Genomic DNA, 20,079 nt, shown 5'->3' on the forward strand with positions numbered 1-20,079 from the left:
TTTCTAGGGTATCTTGTGAATATTTTTTCATCTCTAGAGAAATGTAATAAAAGGTTCCCTACTTCATTTTTTGGTCTTAAAAAGATCCAACATGATGAGCATGTGTTGAATGTTATATGAATATTGTTTAATGGACCTTTTTACCAATTCTTCAAGTATTTGGATTCTTTGTGAGAGTTTTGTGAACCACTCCATGTATTGACCTCTAAGACTCAATTATGTATGTATTCCTAGGAAACTGATATTTTTCCCTAACCTCTTGTTAAATTAATGGATCACACTAAGCTTAAACCACACAAGGCTAAGTATTTTTTTCCCTATCATCATAGTAATAGTTGCATTACATTTCAAGCATCTATTTTAAGATCTTATAAATAAATGCAAGATAGACATTAAAAACATCCATGGATCCACTTCTCCACTTAATTATTTTAAAATTATGAAAATAAATGATGTGTATCTAGAGATTTTTTGTCTTTCCCATATCACATCAAATGATAAAATTATACATGAAAAAAAATTCAAATAATACAACATTGATAACTTGATTCTTCTAGAGCATACACTCTAATAATTCCTACATTATTCATGCAAAAAAATACTCTAGAACATGTACCTTGTAACACATGTTCTTTGGTGAAGTGGGCTATCTTAGCTATCTAGGGACTGGAATATTATCAATGAAAAAAATACACCTCTGTCAACCTTAAATATGAAGAAAACAATGTTCTTAAATGATATGTGTGACAAAATATTCATATTCGTGTAGATACGTATACATCAATATTAAAAAAAAGGTTCCAGACTTGCAAAAGTGACATCATTTTCCATTCTTCCAGTGCATGTCCTTTTTCCCTCACATCCAAAATAATATTCTATCACTTTGAATCAAGAATGCATGTGCAACTGCATTCTATATGCATGGAAAATAGGTGGAGCTAAAAAAAACACCATGTTTACATTTATTTAATAGGCCTCTTAAGTTTTTTAAATTATAGGCCATCATGAACATTAGAACTCTAGCTACTATTGCCAAGAGAATGTCCTCAACAAGCCATCACATAGAAAGTCTTGATTTCCTTGTATGCTAAGGACATTACCCTTGCCTATAAGAGTCAAAGTTACAATTTTCATGATGGTCTATAACTTAAAATACCTAATTAAAGACTTCTAACAAAAATGCAAACTTATTGTATTTTTTAGCTCCACCTGATATCCTATGCATATTGAACTATAGCCTCCTTTTGCATTGCCTGAAAATAACATATCAACACAATTAGTTTTCATGCAATCATAGGTTAATGCTGAGCATCACTTGGTTTTGAGAATAGTTTAACATTCTCTACTAATTAAAGCCAACCACATGAAGGTGGAAGCTCATTTGGCCCCAACCCCCCAACATCTAAATTCCCCATTAACATATAAAATTCATCCATTCATTCATTATATTAATAAAATGTAACATTCATGAATTATCACATGATAACATTCATTAAGACATAAGATTCATTAGAACATTCACATGAACATTAAAACATAAGATTCAATAGAACATTCATATTGTTGAAAATAGATTGTTTGAAGTGTAGAACCTATAATGGAACAATCATTATTTTGTCAATGATGTCAAACCTACTATCTACTAGTGAAACAATTTCTTTTTCATTTGAATGCTATCATTTGGTTGATTGATGAAGAGGATTTAAAAAGAGGAGATAATAAGAGAACCTAGAGAAAGGTTGAGTTATTTGGTGTATAAAAGGAGCACTAAGACCAAGTAAGACATTGATACTATAGTGTATTGTTTATCTACTTAAATTATGTAATGAAAGATTACTCAAGCAAAGACTGCAAGAAGATTAAGTAAGAAAAGTGCCTTCCAAGCCTTACTAAGAAAACAATGCAAGCCAAGCAGAAAATCAATAGGTGCCAAGCAAAAAAGATAAATAGTGGAAGCCAAGTGAAAGTTAGTATATGTTGAGTAAAGTTTAGTTGGTGCTGAGAATTAGTAAAATTTAGTGTTTTCCAAGTGAACTAGTGCTGGCTGAGTGACATAATAGTATAGATGCTGAGTGATAACAAACAATGTTAAATTGAATATTTAATGAATCTAAGCTGACTAATTTGATTTTTAGAATTATGTGACACGTGTGGAAGATGACTATGATGAGTTGGTGGCACAAAATTCAAGGTAAACCATTTTGAGAAGAATTCAAGGAAGATTATAGAGGAACTAAAATGGAAAAGTGGGTAGATTCATTGAATCTTACCTAACCCTAAAATGGATGATTGTGTTTAGTGATAAAAGATCTAAATTATCTATTTATGGAGATAACTGGCTATAAGAAAAGGTTTTCATGTGCGAGAACCTAAGGAAGACAAAAAGTCTAGGGTGTTGCTTCATCAAGTGGCCAAATAGAAGAGACTGCAATTGCCATACAAAGAAAGAAGGCTTAAGGGGATGAATACTGGAAGGATGAACAAACTATTAGAGATGAAGAGTATGAATGCCAAGTAGAATGGAGGACTAAATCAAAGATCTATAATTTGCAAGTGAGTTGTAAGTTTTTATCAGATCAAGTCTTGCTATTTATTTCTAACAACTACACCAATGAGGATAAAATCCTTTGGTTTAAGGTTGACCTAACAGTCATTTGTAAATTCTTTAAATGAGTGACATTCTAATGGATTATTATAAAGTCTTCTAACAAGGCTCACTCCTAATAGGGTGATTGAAATCCTTTAACCAGGTCACATTTTACAATGTGTCTTGTAACTTTTAATAGGGTTGGCCTTTCATAGGGCATCACTTTAGAAGAGTGAAATTGGGTATCATGTTACTCATATTTATTTTTCCAAATTGAGTTTTCATGTAAAATCCTTGTGTCAAATTGTGTGAATGTTTTTATGGTATTTCATGTTTATATTTCTACAAAGTTATTTTGACCTAGGACAATAACCCACTAAGTTAAGGTATTGTATGATCTAATGGATGCATGCATCTTATGGTTTTTTGAATATGGATCTATTAAGCACTAAAAAAGTTTTATTTGTACATATAGAACTTAGATCATTGATTCACCCCCTCTCAGTTATTCTAAAGAATTCTAACAATTTGTATCAGAGCTTTGGTACTTGTGAGGAATAGTTTGATGGTAATAAAAGCTAAAGATCAAGATGCATATAAAGGAAGTGCCCAAATTGAACAAGGAAAACTTTCCTACATGGAAAATTTTGATGAAACTACATCTAGAGGTCTAGGAGACTATGCATATTCTACCATCACTACTGAGCATATTGATCATGTTGGAGCCCTAATTATTGATGATCTAAAAAAGAAGAAAGAACATAATCAAGAAATGTTAGAGCTTGCCTTTGTATTAAGCTACTCAGAGTTTGATGACATCAAACAATGTGATAGTAAAAGAAGATGTGGGATGCTATACAAATAATTTATGGAGGAGATACAAATGTTTTGAGAGCTAAAGCCAAAAGTCTACAAGGAAAGTTTGATGACATGTGAATGCAAGATGGTGAGACCATTATCCAATATTGCACAAGAATCAAAGATGTGAATGCTATCAGAGGAGCTAATGGTATAATTGATGCTAAGACTATAATAAAGAAAGTACTAAGAACACTACTACCTATCTATGCTATTAGAGTCTCTACCATGTTGTGGTTTCACAACACACACCCCATTTCGATGAGAAATGGGGAACCCCTACTTTAATTTTTTAGCCTTTCAAGTTCCTAGTCTGGGGCCTTAGTCTTTTTAGGGTTTTTTATGGAATCTTTATCTCATCTAGTCTCTATCTAAAAACCAAGATGCTAGAAACCTTGTTTCTAAGGGAGAAAATCAAGTTTGCATGCCAAGAGGTGCACCATTGTACCTAGCGAACCTCACTAGGTGCGCTAGTGTACTAGTCATTTAGGAAAAAGAGTACATTCCCCTTGGAAAGTGTGCAACAATGCACCCCCAAAAGGTGTGCACCTTATTTTTTATCAACATTACAAATTTTTTTATAAAAAACCTAAGCTAAGCCTTCACCTAGTATAAGGTGCGCAAAGTGTGCACCCTTAGTATTAAGGCTCTAGGTGTAGGAAGGCACATGTAGGGTACCTTTGAGGTGTGCAAGGTGCACCATTTTTGTTTTCCAAAGGTGTTTAATAGGGTTTTTGAGTTTTTTTTAATAGTTAGGGTTTCTAGGTTGGTTTTTTTTGTCATAATTAGGGTTTATGTTAATTAATTGTTTCAACTTTCTAGACTAATGTTTACTTCTTGGTGCAGATAAAAAGGCATCCTTAACTTCTCAAGGTCATAACTTTGACCTAGAGCTCAGAATTCAAAACCATTTACACCGTTGAAAAGAAGAACTAAACATCTAATTTTAATCCCTAAAATAGTGAGCCTTTGGCTACCCATTTTTAGGGACTGATGAAAGTTTCAACTTGAAATTTTGAGCAAGAGACCTCCAAAAAAGCCAGTTAAATAGACCCATAAAGAATTGTAAATAAAGTATGAAAAAATTTTAAACATTTGATTATTTTGGATAATCTGTATCACTTGGTCTTTGACCAAGAAGGATCGGCCAATCAGAGAGAGGAAAGAATCAAACAATTTATACTACAGATCAAAGATACAGAGGTTGGACACATGAACTAGAATAGGTTCTTCATCTTATGCAACTATTAATGACAAGATTCAACATAGGTGCATTGGAATTTTAGAAGTAGAAAGAGTTTAGGTCTATGAAAGTATTTTGCTATAAAGAGGGTATAAATCATCAAAAGGATCAAAGTAAGTACACAAAAGTGATCTAAAACCCCATTTGAGAAAAACTCAGAAACCTTTTTCAAAACTAAGAACTTTGATTTTTTGGTGAATTAAGCACCTTGCACAAATTTTTCCCAAGAGCGCTGGTGTGCTGGTGCACTAGTGCACATGTGTGCTTCTTCTAAGGTTTTTTGACAAGTAATTGCTAGTTCTAAATTTAGAACTTTCCATGCATCAAAAACACATTTCAACAATAGTTTAACTCCTACAAACACCTACTGAAGATGGAACTTCTATTTTTGGCACCTCTAGAGACTCTTACATCATCTAGTGGATTTCTTCTTATTTTCTCATGCTTTCTTTGTTTTAAGATATGTAAAGGCTCATGCATCCATTAAATGATATAAATAAGGATGGAGTCCTCCTTAGCACCTATTAGAAAGTCAATTTGTACATAAATAGATTTGTTTTATTAGTTTAGAAGCATATATTTGCATAAAGAGATCTCTCACTCTCAACACAAATTGAGGAGATGATTTCCTATAAATTTAGGAATGTAATATGTATTCTATACCACCATTATTTTGATGCAATAATATATATTGTTGGTGCTCGCATTGGAGTGTAGTGATTCTTGCCTAAGTGTGTTATATTTTGTGAATGTATGTTCATGGAATGTAATTGAGGCAATAGTTTTATTGTATTATTCTGGTTGTGCAATCTTTTAATTCTGGTGTTTTCTATGGGTCTACAAATTCCATTAATGTACTTAGGTTGAGAAGAGATCACCATTTCGTTACTGCATAGCTTTTTATCTCGCATGAGCGCACTTTCTGTGGTCTTGCAATTTGATGAAAAGTGAAACATCTTACAATTACTAAATTCCCATCAATAATTGCATCAATGGAATTAAGGAAGCCCTGCTCCTATTTTCATTGGTTACCCATCGATCTTTTCAAAAGCTTAACTCGTAGATGTGTTGTTCCCATGGCTTATGTTTGTCAGAATTTTACTTTTCATGTTATTTGTTTAAATTTTGTGTTACACTATCTTTGTTATTTTCTTTACTAACTCTTTGCTAAAATTAGGAATTCATATAGTTGCATAGTTAGATTGCATTCATCATAAATAAAAAATACAAAAAATCTATTTCTTTTGTGTGTTTTATTCTTTTGAAATAGCAGATAGATTCTACATCTTATCTAAATTGTTTAATGAACTAGCAAAGGCCTCCTCATGAAAACTCACATTTATCTTCAATTGAGTGGATTCTAGTAGGTCAAAAGATCACCTGGAACCTTGGAGTTGATCCCAGATTGGATTTTCAAGAGAGGAGTTTGAAAGGATTCTTGTCGTTAAGCATTGTTCAAAATGATAGCTCAACATGCCATATAAGAACTAAGGTGTGTTCTTGGTAGTAATCTAACCCTTGAAGGACTGATGAGTAGACTCACTACCTTTGAACTCTATAATTTTGATAATTTCAAAATTAAAAATGTTGAATCTACTTTTAAAGCAAAATTTTCATTAAAGGAACCTAAAGAGAAAAAGAAAAAGGTCAAACATATTTATAGTGACAGTGATATAGATGAGGATGATGTAGAAGAACTTGAAGCATTACTGGCAAGGAGATTTTACAAAGTCAAAGGGAAAGACAGAGGTAAGCTACCTATCATGTGTTTTAATTATAATGAGGTTGGTCATATTGCTTCTAGATGTCCAGAGAAGAAGAACAATAGAAGTGGAGACAAATACAAAAGTAAAAGAGATGAGAAAAAAAATGATTATAAAGACAGAGGAAATAAGTCTTGCTTCATTATTGAAGAGGAAACTAAAGATGAATCTGATGACCATGATGATGAAGTTGTGTATGTTGTTATGAAGGATGATTCTGATGAGGATGAGGTAACTACACTGTTATCTTATGTGAACAAGAGTGATAGATGGATCATTGATAGTAGATGTTCACATCATATGACTGGAGATAAAGGTAAGTTCATTACCATTGATTATTACAATAGAAATAATGTAAGATTTAGTAATGATGCACCCTTGATTCTGATTCTGATGAGGCAACTACACTAGTATCTTATGTGAACAAGAGTGATAGATGGATCATTGATAGTGGGTGTTCACATCATATGATTGGAGATAAAAGTAAGTTCATTACCCTTGATTATTACAATAGAAATAATGTAAGATTTGGTCATAATGCACCTTGTCTGATAAAATGTAAAGGATCAATCAAACTAATAGAAAAGATCATGTGTGACAATACCTATTATGTAGAAGGACTTAACTATAACTTGTTGGGTGTGTCACAACTAAATAGTTTAGGTTGCAAAGTTAAATTTGAGAACAAGAAAGAAAAGATCTATGACATTGATGGAAAATTGATTGGAAATGGAGATCAAACTAGACGTAATCTATTTTATCTTGACATGAATGATGCTACTTGTCTTGTTATAGAATTTGATAATGCATGGCTATGGCACAAGAGGTTATGTCATGTTAACTTTGATAACTTAGTCAAAATTAGTAACATGAAAAGAGTCAGAGGTTTTCCTAAACTAAAGAAACCTAATAATGTGATTTGTAAACAATGTCAGTTAGTATAGATGACAAAATCTAGTTTTAGAAGTAAGACTCACTCCTCTAAAGAAATTATAGAATTAGTTGATACTGATTTGTATGGACCAATTGATGTGAAAAGTTGCAAAGGTGACAACACATTATCCTATTTGTTGATGATTATTCTAGGATGATGATAGTTATGTTTTTGAAACAAAAACATGATGTTTTTCAAATATTTAAGTGGTATTTGGCAAGAGTTGAAAAGGAGACGAGAAAAAGATTGAAATGTCTGAGATCTGACTGAGGTGGAGAGTTTACATCAAATGAGTTTGAGATATTCTATAATGATAGAGGAATCAAAAGATAAACTTCTGCACCTAGGACTCCTCCACAAAATGGGATTGTTGAAAGGAGGAACAAATTTGTAATGGACTATGCTAGAACACTAATGGTGGTAAAGAATATTGCTTTGAAATACTGTAGAGAAGCTATAAGTACAACTGTCTATACCTTGAATTGAGTACAATTCAAGAAAAGTACTCATTCAACACCTTTTGAGTTATGGTATGGATACTCACCCAATATAAAACATTTCAAGGTATTTGGAAGCAAGTTCTACATTCTTAAAGACAACAAGAATGGTAAATTTGATGCTAAAAGTGAAGAAAGTATATTCCTAGGCTATTTCGCAAGAAGTAAAGCTTATAAGTATTTAAATACTAACACTAACAAAGTTGTAGAAAGTGAAGATGTGAAATTTGATGAATATATAGAGGTACATGAAGCTAAACTTATGAAGGAATTTGAAGAGTACAAATCTTTTGTATACTTTAATGAAGATATGCTTGCTGATGAAGGTGCCATGAACCAAGTTCTAAATCAACAACAACAATTATCAGTGATTGTCAACTCACATACAATTGTTAGTGTAGTTTTTTATTTTTCCTATTTTGCTAGGTTTTTCCTACACTTTTAATAATCTCGCTTAGGTTAATAAAGCATGTCTTATTAGGTGAATGGTTGTGAGGTGTCACCTTCCTACATGTGAGCATCCATTAGCTATCTTGGGAAGATACTTTGCTATCTTTAGTTCGATAGATGGTTGCTCTTCATTGGTTGGTGTTGCCACCTCCTCCCTCTTCCTAGCCTATATAAGCATGCTACCTGGCTTGTATTTGTATCTCTTGTTTTTGCATCCTCTTAATGCTATTTTGCTTCCAGCATTTGCATTACTCTCTTGGAGACTAACTCTATGATGTTATTTTGATTTTTTATCATTTGCATTCATAGTTTAGATATTTACTCTTTGCACTAGTTTTCTGGGTTATTAATCTTATCAGATTCTAACATGGTATCAGAGCTTTTCTATGTGCAAGAGTAGATTTTAGTTTCCTTATTTGAGAGATTCGGGGGAGGGCAAATAAACTTTATTGTAATTTTTTGAAAAATGAAGTATGCTCTTCTCTTGCATCTTTGGATGATCCTGAGAATCAGAAAAGTTTTAACAAAAACGGTTTTTCTCTGGGGTTTCAATCTCAAATCTGACAACCAACTTGCATATTTGGAGTTTTCAATCAATTTTGCAGGTTTCAGAATGCCATTAATGGACTTAGGAAGCTGATCCAACATTTGCATGTCATATTTTGGTTGCTGGGGCCGTTTCTTGATTTTTGGAGCCATTTTTTACTGTTAAAGGCGTCTGATTTACACTACAACAACATCTTCTGTACATCAACAAGAAAAATGATTTTTGAGTTTTGTTCACAACCTCAAAAAACCATCTGGGTATCTTTTAGATTTTGCATGCAAGCTGTATATTTTGTAGAATCGAGCATGCAAAGCTACAACCATACCCCTCTCCATTGGCAGTCACAGATTTGAACGCAGTTTTCAAATGTCTCGTTCTTGCTCATACGGACTCCAATTTTGATGATTCTTGTTATGAACTTGGCTATTTTTTTATACTCTATCCACTAGTGGAGTTGTTTTTTGATTTTCATACATGAATTCTTCAAAAATTGCAGATTCTCAGCCGTGACTGTGCACAGTTCTCGTTTTGGAAACTTTGGAGGATCATAACTTTCTCATATGACCTCATATCGAGGTGATTCTTTTTTTGAAAGTGCATGATTTTTTGAGTAGATCACAATGGTGCTATTTGTTTCCTTTATTATTATGCCCAAGTTTCACTTTTAGCATACGCTCTTCATGAGGAGGCCCTGTTGGTTTTTTTGCCGTAACTTGAGCATACAGACATATTTTTTCGATCTGAAACATGCATCGGAAAGCTGGTTCCAAGACGGAGATGATGGTACAAGTGTTTTTGATTTTTGCTGCAATCTGGTTGCCTATTTTGACAGTCAAAGCCAGATGTTCTATTTTGCCTTCTGGGAGCCATATCTCGCTCATTTGGACTCTTTTCTGGGCTCGCCAGATATCATTGGAAAGCTGGTTCTATGAGTTATTCAGTTGCAGAGGTCTTTTATCTAGATTCTACTCTAGGTTCTTTCTCCTTTGAGTTTTGCACTTTCGCACTCTGGCAAATTACTTGGATTCTACAGGTCCTGGAATCTCTTCTTCTATTCTTTTGGCTCACTCTTCTTTTTGACTTCTGAGCATTGTAAGCTTCTATTCTGTTGCATTCCTTTTTCTGTAAACGCACTGAGATAAAGTGCTTGCTTTTGCATATCTGAGATCTTGTACACCTTGTGTTTGTTTGTACTCGCACTCAGTTATAAAGTGCCATGGGGGGTCATGATGTTTTGCCATTTTGTGCGCATCCACCTTTGTCAAGTGAATTTTTCTTCCATGACATTAGCCCATGCAGTGTGTCATTGACACCGCCCTTTATCCTGTGCTTGTACTTCTATTGCACTATTGGTGTTCCTGATTCTTCTTCTTGCAGATGTTTTTGGCATTGCATTTCAGTGTTCTTGTCACCCCTCTCCCTGTTCAACATTATGGGAGGGGGGTTCACTTGTTGTTCTATGCTTCTTTGGTTGATGGTTTGTGCCTTCTATTTCCATGGAGGTTCTACAGATCAACATTTTGACAGAGTTTGCAGCTTCATGCTTCAGAGATGCTTCATGCTTTTTTTTGTTCCTCTCTTTGGGACATTTCCTAGATTGGAGGCTTAATTTCTTTCATCTAGTTCTTTTTCTTGTATTGGGTACCTGATCAGGCCTTGTTGTCGGGACCCATTTTCCTGCTTTCATAGCTTTGCTAGGTTAGCATCCACCTAAGCTTCGCTTATGGGGGGGGTGTTAGTGTAGTTTTTTATTTTTCCTATTTTGCTAGGTTTTTCCTACACTTTTAATAATCTCGCTTAGGTTAATAAAGCATGTCTTATTAGGTGAATGGTTGTGAGGTGTCACCTTCCTACATGTGAGCATCCATTAGCTATCTTGGGAAGATACTTTGCTATCTTTAGTCTGATAGATGGTTGCTCCTCATTGGTTGGTGTTGCCACCTCCTCCCTCTTCCTAGCCTATATAAGCATGCTACCTGGCTTGTATTTGTATCTCTTGTTTTTGCATCCTCTTAATGCTATTTTGCTTCCAGCATTTGCATTACTCTCTTGGAGACTAACTCTATGATGTTATTTTGATTTTTTATCATTTGCATTCATAGTTTAGATATTTACTCTTTGCACTAGTTTTTTGGGTTATTAATCTTATTAGATTCTAACAAAAATTGATGCTGAGTTACATTCAAGAGCTAAGTTGTAGATAGAAGCTGAGGTACATTTTGATTATAAGATAAGTGTACATGAAAGGAATGACAATATACCTGATAGATAAGTACACAGTGATTTTGAAGTTGACAGACCAATTGAAGATAGAAGAGAAGAACCAATATTGTTAAAGTATGTTAGCAAACATCACCCTGTTGAACAAATTATTAAGAACAAAGAAGCTAGACCAATAACAAGGAATAGGTTGAGAAGTGATACATGTTTGTTGATTATGCATGAGCCTAAGTCTTGGAAGGATGCATTATAAAATAAAGATTGGAGTAAATACATGATAGAAGAGATTGATCAGATAAAGCTATAGATATATCAAAGAACCTTGTGATGCACACAAAGATAAAGCACATTGCAATCAAGTATTATTACTTGAAAGAGTTGGTTCAAGATAAAGAAGTGAGAATGAAATATGTGAATAAAAAAGAATCGATAGCTCATATATTTACAAAATCTTTACCTAATAATACACATGAATATCTTAGTGGCAAAATAGGGGTGATACCCCTATCCAAAGCTAATTAAGATGCATGAGTACTGCCTTGCATCAACTGAGCTAAATGTTGTATCTTACAACTTGATGTAGTGGATCTTGCTTTAGGAGCTGCCTAAAGTAATGAATGAGTAGAATCAAAAGATGTACAGTTACATGCAAGGTGATAGAGGGAGAACTTGAATTGATATTTTCATAAAAAAATGACAAGTCTTGGGCATTGTTGTCAAAGAGGGAGAAAGAAGTATCTAAAGAGGGAGATATAAGAGAGATAAATTGAAGGAGATTGACAATGGTCACATTACCCTATATAGAGGAAGGACATATACTGATAGAGGGAGAAATTTCAAAGATATTATTTTCTTTTTGGTATTATTGTTTGTATTGGTTTGCCATCAATGCCAAAGAGGGAGAGTTTTGAAAAGAGATTGTTTGAAGTGTAGAACCTATAATAGAACAATCATTATTTTGTCAATGATGTCAAACCCACTATCTATTGGTGATTTTTTGTGTGTGGCTTGAATGCTATCATTTGGTTGATTGACGAAGAGGATTTTAAAAGAGGAGATAATAAGAGAATTGTTGACATAAAATTTTGAACCCTTACTTGAGGTATGACCGTCAAGCAACCTCGTGTAACATGGAAATGACCTCCAAGTGTGGGACTTTCACTTTGAGGTTGAATCTTTAGAGAAGGATGACTTCCTTACAATCAGGTAGCACCTAACTATTGATCTTAGATTGGTTTTGACAAGTGAGTGTCAACACACTTAATCTATTTAGTTAGATCATGTCGAACAAGTAGTACATGTCGAGCACAACATGTATATATTAGACCATGCCAAGTCCACAGTGAGTACCAAGCCACTCATGTGCCGAGTCACTCAAGTGCCAAGCAGATAGTATATGCTGAGTGACATAGGAGTTGAGTGAATAGTGGATGCTGAGAAATATAGATGTCAAGTCATAGTAGAAAGATTAGTGTATGTCAAGCATCAGAGACTTTAGGTGCCAAGTAAGACAATTTTGACATTTTTTTTGTAATGACACAAACAACTATGTAAACTATTTTTGAGCTGACTCAAGGATGAATTATGATATTTTGGAGATCAGCTGTAGATTCATATCTAACCCTAAGTCACCAAAGTCTTCTTAATGAGCACAAACCCTAAACTTTGTATGAATGTTGAAGGAGAAAAGAGAGAAGTTTGCATGCACAAATAGAGCATTCATGGTGACTAAGGAGTTATGAAGTGAGACAACATTGCAAAATCAGTTAGAGTAGAATAGAGGAAAGGAGAAGGATACATTAAAGAGACATTTGATCAAGAAGGATCAAGGAGACAATTGTTTAGAGGTGATCTATTATTAGAAAAGCAAGTGCTAACCATAGGATCAAAGCTGTGACATTCTAACAAGTGCTTTTAGTCAAAATATCTTAACATAGTAGTCCTAATAGGCTATATGAAATCCTCTAACAAGGTACTTACTTAATTTTGAGTTAAAGTCCTTTAGCAAGGAACACTTCTAACAGGGTGTTGAAATCCTTTAACAGGGTGAGACCTAACAATCTTTGTAAGCCTTTAATAGGGTAAACCTTTCATAGGGTAGATCATGTTTCATGGTCAAAACATTGTAACCTTCATTGGATACACTTTATTACTACAGTAGTGAAGATTTTTGGGTGTCATCCCCACCCTAGTTTTACCTTCTCACTTGGAGGGTTTCTGGGTTATCATATTTGGTGTTATATGTGTGTGAATGCTTATATGTTTTACATATTTTAGATGTACATGCTTTACATGATATTTTAGTTTACTCATTGAATGAATGAGATGCATGTGTGGTGAAATCTTTATGGGTCCAAGTTTAAACTACTGATTCACCCCCCCTCTTAGAAATTTACATTTCCTATTGTAATTCCAACAATTGGTATCAAAGCCTTGTTCTTTGAAAGAGAAGCTTTGTATCTTTGAGGAAAGATCTTGAAATGGAAGTTTACAAGTTGGGAAAGTCTATTGAGAATCAAGAGATTGAAATACATATCATTTTACATCAACTGAATGAAGAAAGAGAAAAACTAAAGAAATCCTTGAAGAGAAGGAAGGAAATTGCTATTGTGGAGAATGACACACAATACAGAGAGATAGACACTACAAAGCTATTTGTAGATGGAGACTCCAATGAATTTGATGCAACATTTGTAGATCTAATGGAAAAGAATAGAACCCAAGCTAAGGAAATAAGAAATCTTAAGTTAGAGCAAGAATCACAAGCCATAATGCTATGTGAGGTGACTGAATAGAAGAAGAAAGCTGTGGAAGAGAAAGCCATGATTGAAGAAGACAAGAGAATTTTGGCCAATAGACTAGAAGAGAAGTTAATAGAGCTAACCAAGATTTCCAACATGCAATTAGATACTCTAAGTCAAATGATGAATGCTAACTATGAACTAAATTTCAAGGACATTGAGATAACAACATTGAAGTTGGAAAATGAACAATTTAAAAATGACCTAAAGAGGGAAAATGAGTTTTCTTAAAGTTTCAACAAACCAAATGAAGTCATCAAATACTTTGAGCAATTATTGGGATCCCCTAGATCCAATAATGATACATCTAGACTAGGAGATACAAGTACTAAAGGAGGAGAGTCATCCAAAAGTGCAGAAGAAAGGAACAAAAAAGGTAAGAACTCCTAACCCACTTGTCATAATTGTGGTAAGAAAGGACATATTGCTAATATGTGCAGGAGCAAGACTACAAAACAAAATGTTAAGCACAAGAGCATGGTTCACTATCATAAGTGAAACAAATAAGGTCATCAAGCACATGAATGTAGAACCAAGACCATGTACACATAAAGATTTGAAATATATTGCTACAACTGTTAGAATTATGGACATAGAGCTTTTGAATATAGATCCAAACCCATGTGGTCATCAAATAGGAAAATAAAGGTAAGGAATAATGGAAACTCTTATAATTGGGATTATAATACAAGGTATAGTTGTCATTATTGTCAAGAATATGGACATGTTCCTGAGAATTGTATTAGGAAACACTTTAGAGGTGACTACAAGAGGTGGTTGAGCCAAACCACATGTTTTAGCTATTTGAAGATTGGTCAGATTAGTAGGTATTGCCCAAAAAAGTCAAAGGCACCAAGTTGTGAATTTGATAAAGACAAAGGCAAGGCAGATGTTGAAAATATCATTAAAAAAAAGAACAACACATGGAAGAAGAAAGATGATTACAACACATCAAATGGAGAAGGGATCAATTCACCCAATGGGTCAGGTGATCACACCTTATCAAACTAAGCAATCGAGAGGTATGTGGGACTGATATTTAAAGGTTATATCATTCATCAGTTCCAAATGATTTAGTACTAAAAATATTACATTAACATGAATAAAGATGCAATATTTTATTAGGAATCCAAGATAAATCTTCAAGTTTTTCATGTTACTTCCAAGCATGAAATATTTCCTATGTGTGTCAAGTGGAATGCTAGAAGATGCCAAGCTAATAGACTAGCTAGTTGATGTCAAGCTCATAGTGGACACTGAGTGGTTGAAATATTAATGGATGTCGAGTGAGCCTAAAATTGGTTGATGCCAAGCTTACAACTGTGTAAGCACTCAACATTTATTATAGGGTTTTCAAAGGGTATTTGATTAATTTTAGCTCATTTTTCATCATCTCAAATTTGAGAAAGAGCAAGAAAAGTAGAATGTAATCTAGAAATCCATTCCAAGAAGTTGCATAAGACTCTAGTAGTGATTTCAAAATAGTTCATCAGATCTCATAAGGTATTTATCAAGAGCTAAGCTACACAATTTATATTTCATAAACCCTAGTTTCTCATTATGGCATCGAGTTCAAAGAATGTAGAGGGAACGGTAGTTTTGAATGTTCAATTAGTGAGTAGCAAAGTTAAGCAGCCAATTTTCAAAGATATAGTTGACATTTATTACAAGTAAGACCCCTCTAGTGCACTATCTATGATACCACTAAATTTTTTAATGGTGCAAGATGTAAGGAAATTCTATAACTATAAAATTGGTAGCATTGGTGATATGGAGATTAGGGAAGCATACAAAAAACTCTATGATGATGGTGTGTTGAAAGAAGAATTTAAAATCATAGAGAATAAAGGGTTAACGTGAACCCTAAATTTTCCAAATGTGTTTAAGATGAAATGGATAAGGATAGTGCTTAGCAGAATTTATGATAGTTCATTATGGGTGGACAATGGGCCTATCAAAATTAATAAGAGGATAATTCATAGGGTTATTGATTACCCAACCCTAGATTAGCCTAAGACATTGAGAAGTGATGCTAAGGAGGTGATTGAGAAGAATATTGGAGCTGTTTGGAATAAGAGGCATGATAATTGATACAATCTGATCCATTGATTTAGTTTGCTGTCAGGGTGATTTCACACAAGTTCTACCAATCTAGCAGTTTAAACAGTGTGCCCTATATAGCTATGGATGTGGGATACAAAATTGTTAAGAAAGATCATACATATGATCTAGTAGAATTGCAACTACAACAACTAGTTGAGAACCTTGGAGCAATCAGAAAGACAAAGAGTGCACAATGCAAATTTGGTTCAATTTTGATATGCATATTCTTTTATGTGCAAAACACATTCCCTTCATTTGGCACTGTAGGATGGAAAAAAAATAGATTAGTGGCAGTATAGATTGGTGAATATATTAAGCAATTAGGTGAAAATTTTGAATCTTTAATGACAAGTTATTTTGAAGACTTCAAGCAGTCAATGAAGAAGAGATCAAGAATACGAGTATCACTAGTAGAGAAACACTATGATGACATTTGTTTCCTAGTGGATGCGAATTATACTTTTGTACAAGCTGCTACACCAGGGTGAGATGGTTGAGGCCACTTGGTTATGAAATAAATGTGGATAAGGCCTCTATAGCTATAATAGCATAACTTGTAAAAGAGGTAGATAAAAGTGCAACGGTATTTGGAAATTATGAAGTGGTAAAATCCAAAATCACTATGGAACTCAAGACTACCTCTACCATGAAGAAAATGGAAAAGATAGTGAAGAAGCTAAAAGGTAAATTTGGTGAAGGTGCCGAGCAGGAGGAAGAAGAAGAAGAGGATGAAGAGGAAGAAGATTCCCAAACACAAGCACCTCTTGTACTAACTAAGGGTATGGGAGAAGACTAAGAAGAGGAGGAGACTAAAGGTGCTGATGGAGAAGAAGTCAAGGAAGAACCTACTCCTCTCGAGCCAAAGAAGAGGAAATTTAAGGCCCAACTAGTGACAAAAGCTAAGAAGGTAGCTAAGTCGAGTCAACCCAAGCCTACTACACCTACTACAAGGGCTAGTACATGTGCAACGGCTTGAAAGGCTAAGGAAAAGATCAAACCAACAGAGCAAAGAGGTCAAGAGCAGAAGAGACCAAGAAGAAAATATGTGACACAAGAAGAATCTAATGAGGAGAAAATAGAGTTAGATGACAACAACCAATTTAAGGTGGTGAGTCACAATCCTCTTTTAGACTTAGAAAATTTATGTAAAAATGTTAAGAATAGTGTAGAATTATTAGGATTTACACATTTAGATTTTGATAATTTGGGTAAAGTGGAGAAAAATCAAGTGGAGGAAGCCATATATGCCATGATGAAAAAATTCAAAACTACCCCACCAGAGATTTTCAACTCAATGCCAAAGAGTTTATATGATAGAGTTCAACAAAAGTGGCACTATTGTTTGAACTTGGAGAGAAAAAATAGAGAAACCTCACTTGCACAAGTGATGCCTAAACTAACTAAGGCACATATTTTTAAGGCTATAAAGAAATATGTAGTTAGGTTTGTACCTAAATATAAACTCTTTAGCATTTTGCAAAATAACATTGAGAATGTAGTTAAAAAGATCACTTAGATGTGGAAGCTTACTTATGGGTTAACTATAGTAAAGGAAGGAGAGGAAGAACCCATTTGAGTGAAGGATGATGAAGAAGATGATCATAATGACATAGTTGAAGGAGGAACATGAATGCAAATAGATGATAATGCAACAACTAAGGAAGAGCATCATGAAGAACAGAGTGTGCAAGACACACAATTGTTGAGTGTCAATCCTCCACATGTCACAAGTGAGAACACTAAAATAGTAACTGTTAAGGATGTTTTTGATGTCATAACATAGAACATCAATCCCCTTACTAAGGAAGATCTCAAGAATATATTAGATTAGTCCACATTATAGGCAAAAATTTGTGATAATCCTATACTGGTCAGTATGAATGAACTACAGAAGACAGTGACTGATACTGTAAGGGAAAAGGTAAATCCACAAGAACCACCTTCTATCATCCCTCTAGTCACTAATGTAAAACCTTTGGTCCAAATACTAGTTTATACAATTTCCAAGGTTGATATAGTAGAGAAGAGCATAGTGGAAACACAAGTTGATACTGTAGAACAACAATAAATAGGTTAGATAAACTTATTTGCACCTACAACACAAGATCAAGGTGCAAGTCAAGTCATTGTGGTAGAACATGACAAGCCTAAAGAGAGTGAGATAAAACCTCAATTAAAGGAACAAACAACTATCTAAGTCCTGGAAACATTACCAGTATCTAGCACACCGTCAAGTCATACTCTTTAGAAGCCGAGCACAGATGCTACACCATTTTAGATCTCAGTGTCAAGCCTGAATTCATCAAAGGCTGAAGAAGTAATTCAATATGGAGATTTGAGCCTTGATGAAAAAATCATTTTGCCAAAGTATGACTATGATATCATGACCATAGAACAGATGGGTATACTCCAACAAACCCTAGCAAGGAAGAAGCATCGAGAAATGTTTAGAAGGGAGCATAGGCAAAAGCAGGCACTACAAGATATTAAAGACATCTTTTTAGATGCATTTATTCTACCAAATCTTGATAAGACCATTGATGGAATAGTTAATAGAAATATTGGACAAGGTCAATAATGAAGACCCAGGTACAAATGTTAAGTTATTGGAATGGTTAGAAAAGAAGTTTCAAAGAAAAGTTAATGAAAAGATATAAGGTGATATAACACTAATACAAGTTGAATTGACAAATAAGATTGAGGATGTGAAGAAGGTACTTGAGAACATATTCTCATTGTACACTAAATTGTGCAATCCCTCACTCTTCACCCAAGAAACTAAAAGTCACATCTTGAGCTTGAAAAGTTAGATTAGTACGTCAGGTGCAAAACTACCATGGACACCAACTCAGAGTGAGAAGCATTTCAGGACATTGCTTCAAACCCAAAGTCAATTAGCTGCATTTATAGTAGATGAGGCCAACATAAGGGCCAAACTGATTAGCATCCAGACTATCCTCACCCCCCATATGGAAATTTTGCACAAGGAACTAGGCTATGCTGAAACCCTAATGAAGAAAGACCCAAATATTTCTATACTAGATGGTCTAGTTCACATTGCTACTGAGCTAGCAATCCAAATCAAGTCATTGGATGTAGCATGTGAGAACTGGGATGCATCTCTCAAGATAATATTGGATGTCCATAAGTATTTTCTAGAAAAAACACACTATAAGTGTATAGCCCATTGACATAAGTGTCAAAAAGGGGGAGAAATATTTTGGGGGAGAATAAGAATTTTGGAGAGATATGAGGAGATAAAGAAGAAAAGGGACAGAGAAAGATAGATTACACTAAGGGGAGAAAGCAAAAAAAAAAGTATGGAGTCAAAGAGTATCAGTTGAGGCATATTTACTTAGTAGGGGTATATAAATTTTGGATACAGAACAAAAATATCAACTTAGGGGGAGTTATCAAATTTTAAGGTATACAAGTTATTGCAAAATTTTGAAAATTTGAAGTTTTGTATATAAGTCAAGTTAGAGTTATGTTATGCTTGTGAGATTAAGGATATTAACGTATAATCATGTTTTTTTGACACTCATGTCAAAGGGGGAGATTGTTGATCTCAGATTGGTTTTGACAAGTGAGTGTCAACACTCTTAAGCTATTTACTTAGTTCATACTGAACAAGTAGTACATGCTAAGCATAACATGTATATATTAGACCATGTTGAGTCCACAATGAGTGCCAAGCCACTCATGTGTCAAGTCACTCAAGTGATGAGTAGACACTATATGCCAAGTGACAGAAGAGTCGTGTGAATAGTGGATGCTGAGCAATAAAAATGCTAAGTCACAGTAGAAAGATTAGTGTATGCCGAGCATCAGGGACTTTAGGTGCGAGTAAGAAAATTTTGACATATTTGTTTGTAATGACACAAACAATTATGTAAACCATTTTTGAGCCAACTTAAGGATGAATTATGATATTTTGGAGATAAGGACAAATCTTAAGTTGGATTCCCAATGCAATTACATGCAACCAATTAGAAAAAGGGAAGGATTAAGCAGAAAAATGGATGAATCTCAATTCTAGATTCATACGTAACCCTAAGTCAGCAAAGTCTTCTTAA

Source organism: Cupressus sempervirens, chromosome 11 (genome assembly GCF_028749045.1).
Source record: "Cupressus sempervirens isolate cs-2001-9-10 chromosome 11, ASM2874904v1, whole genome shotgun sequence".
Lineage (NCBI taxonomy): Eukaryota > Viridiplantae > Streptophyta > Pinopsida > Cupressales > Cupressaceae > Cupressus > Cupressus sempervirens.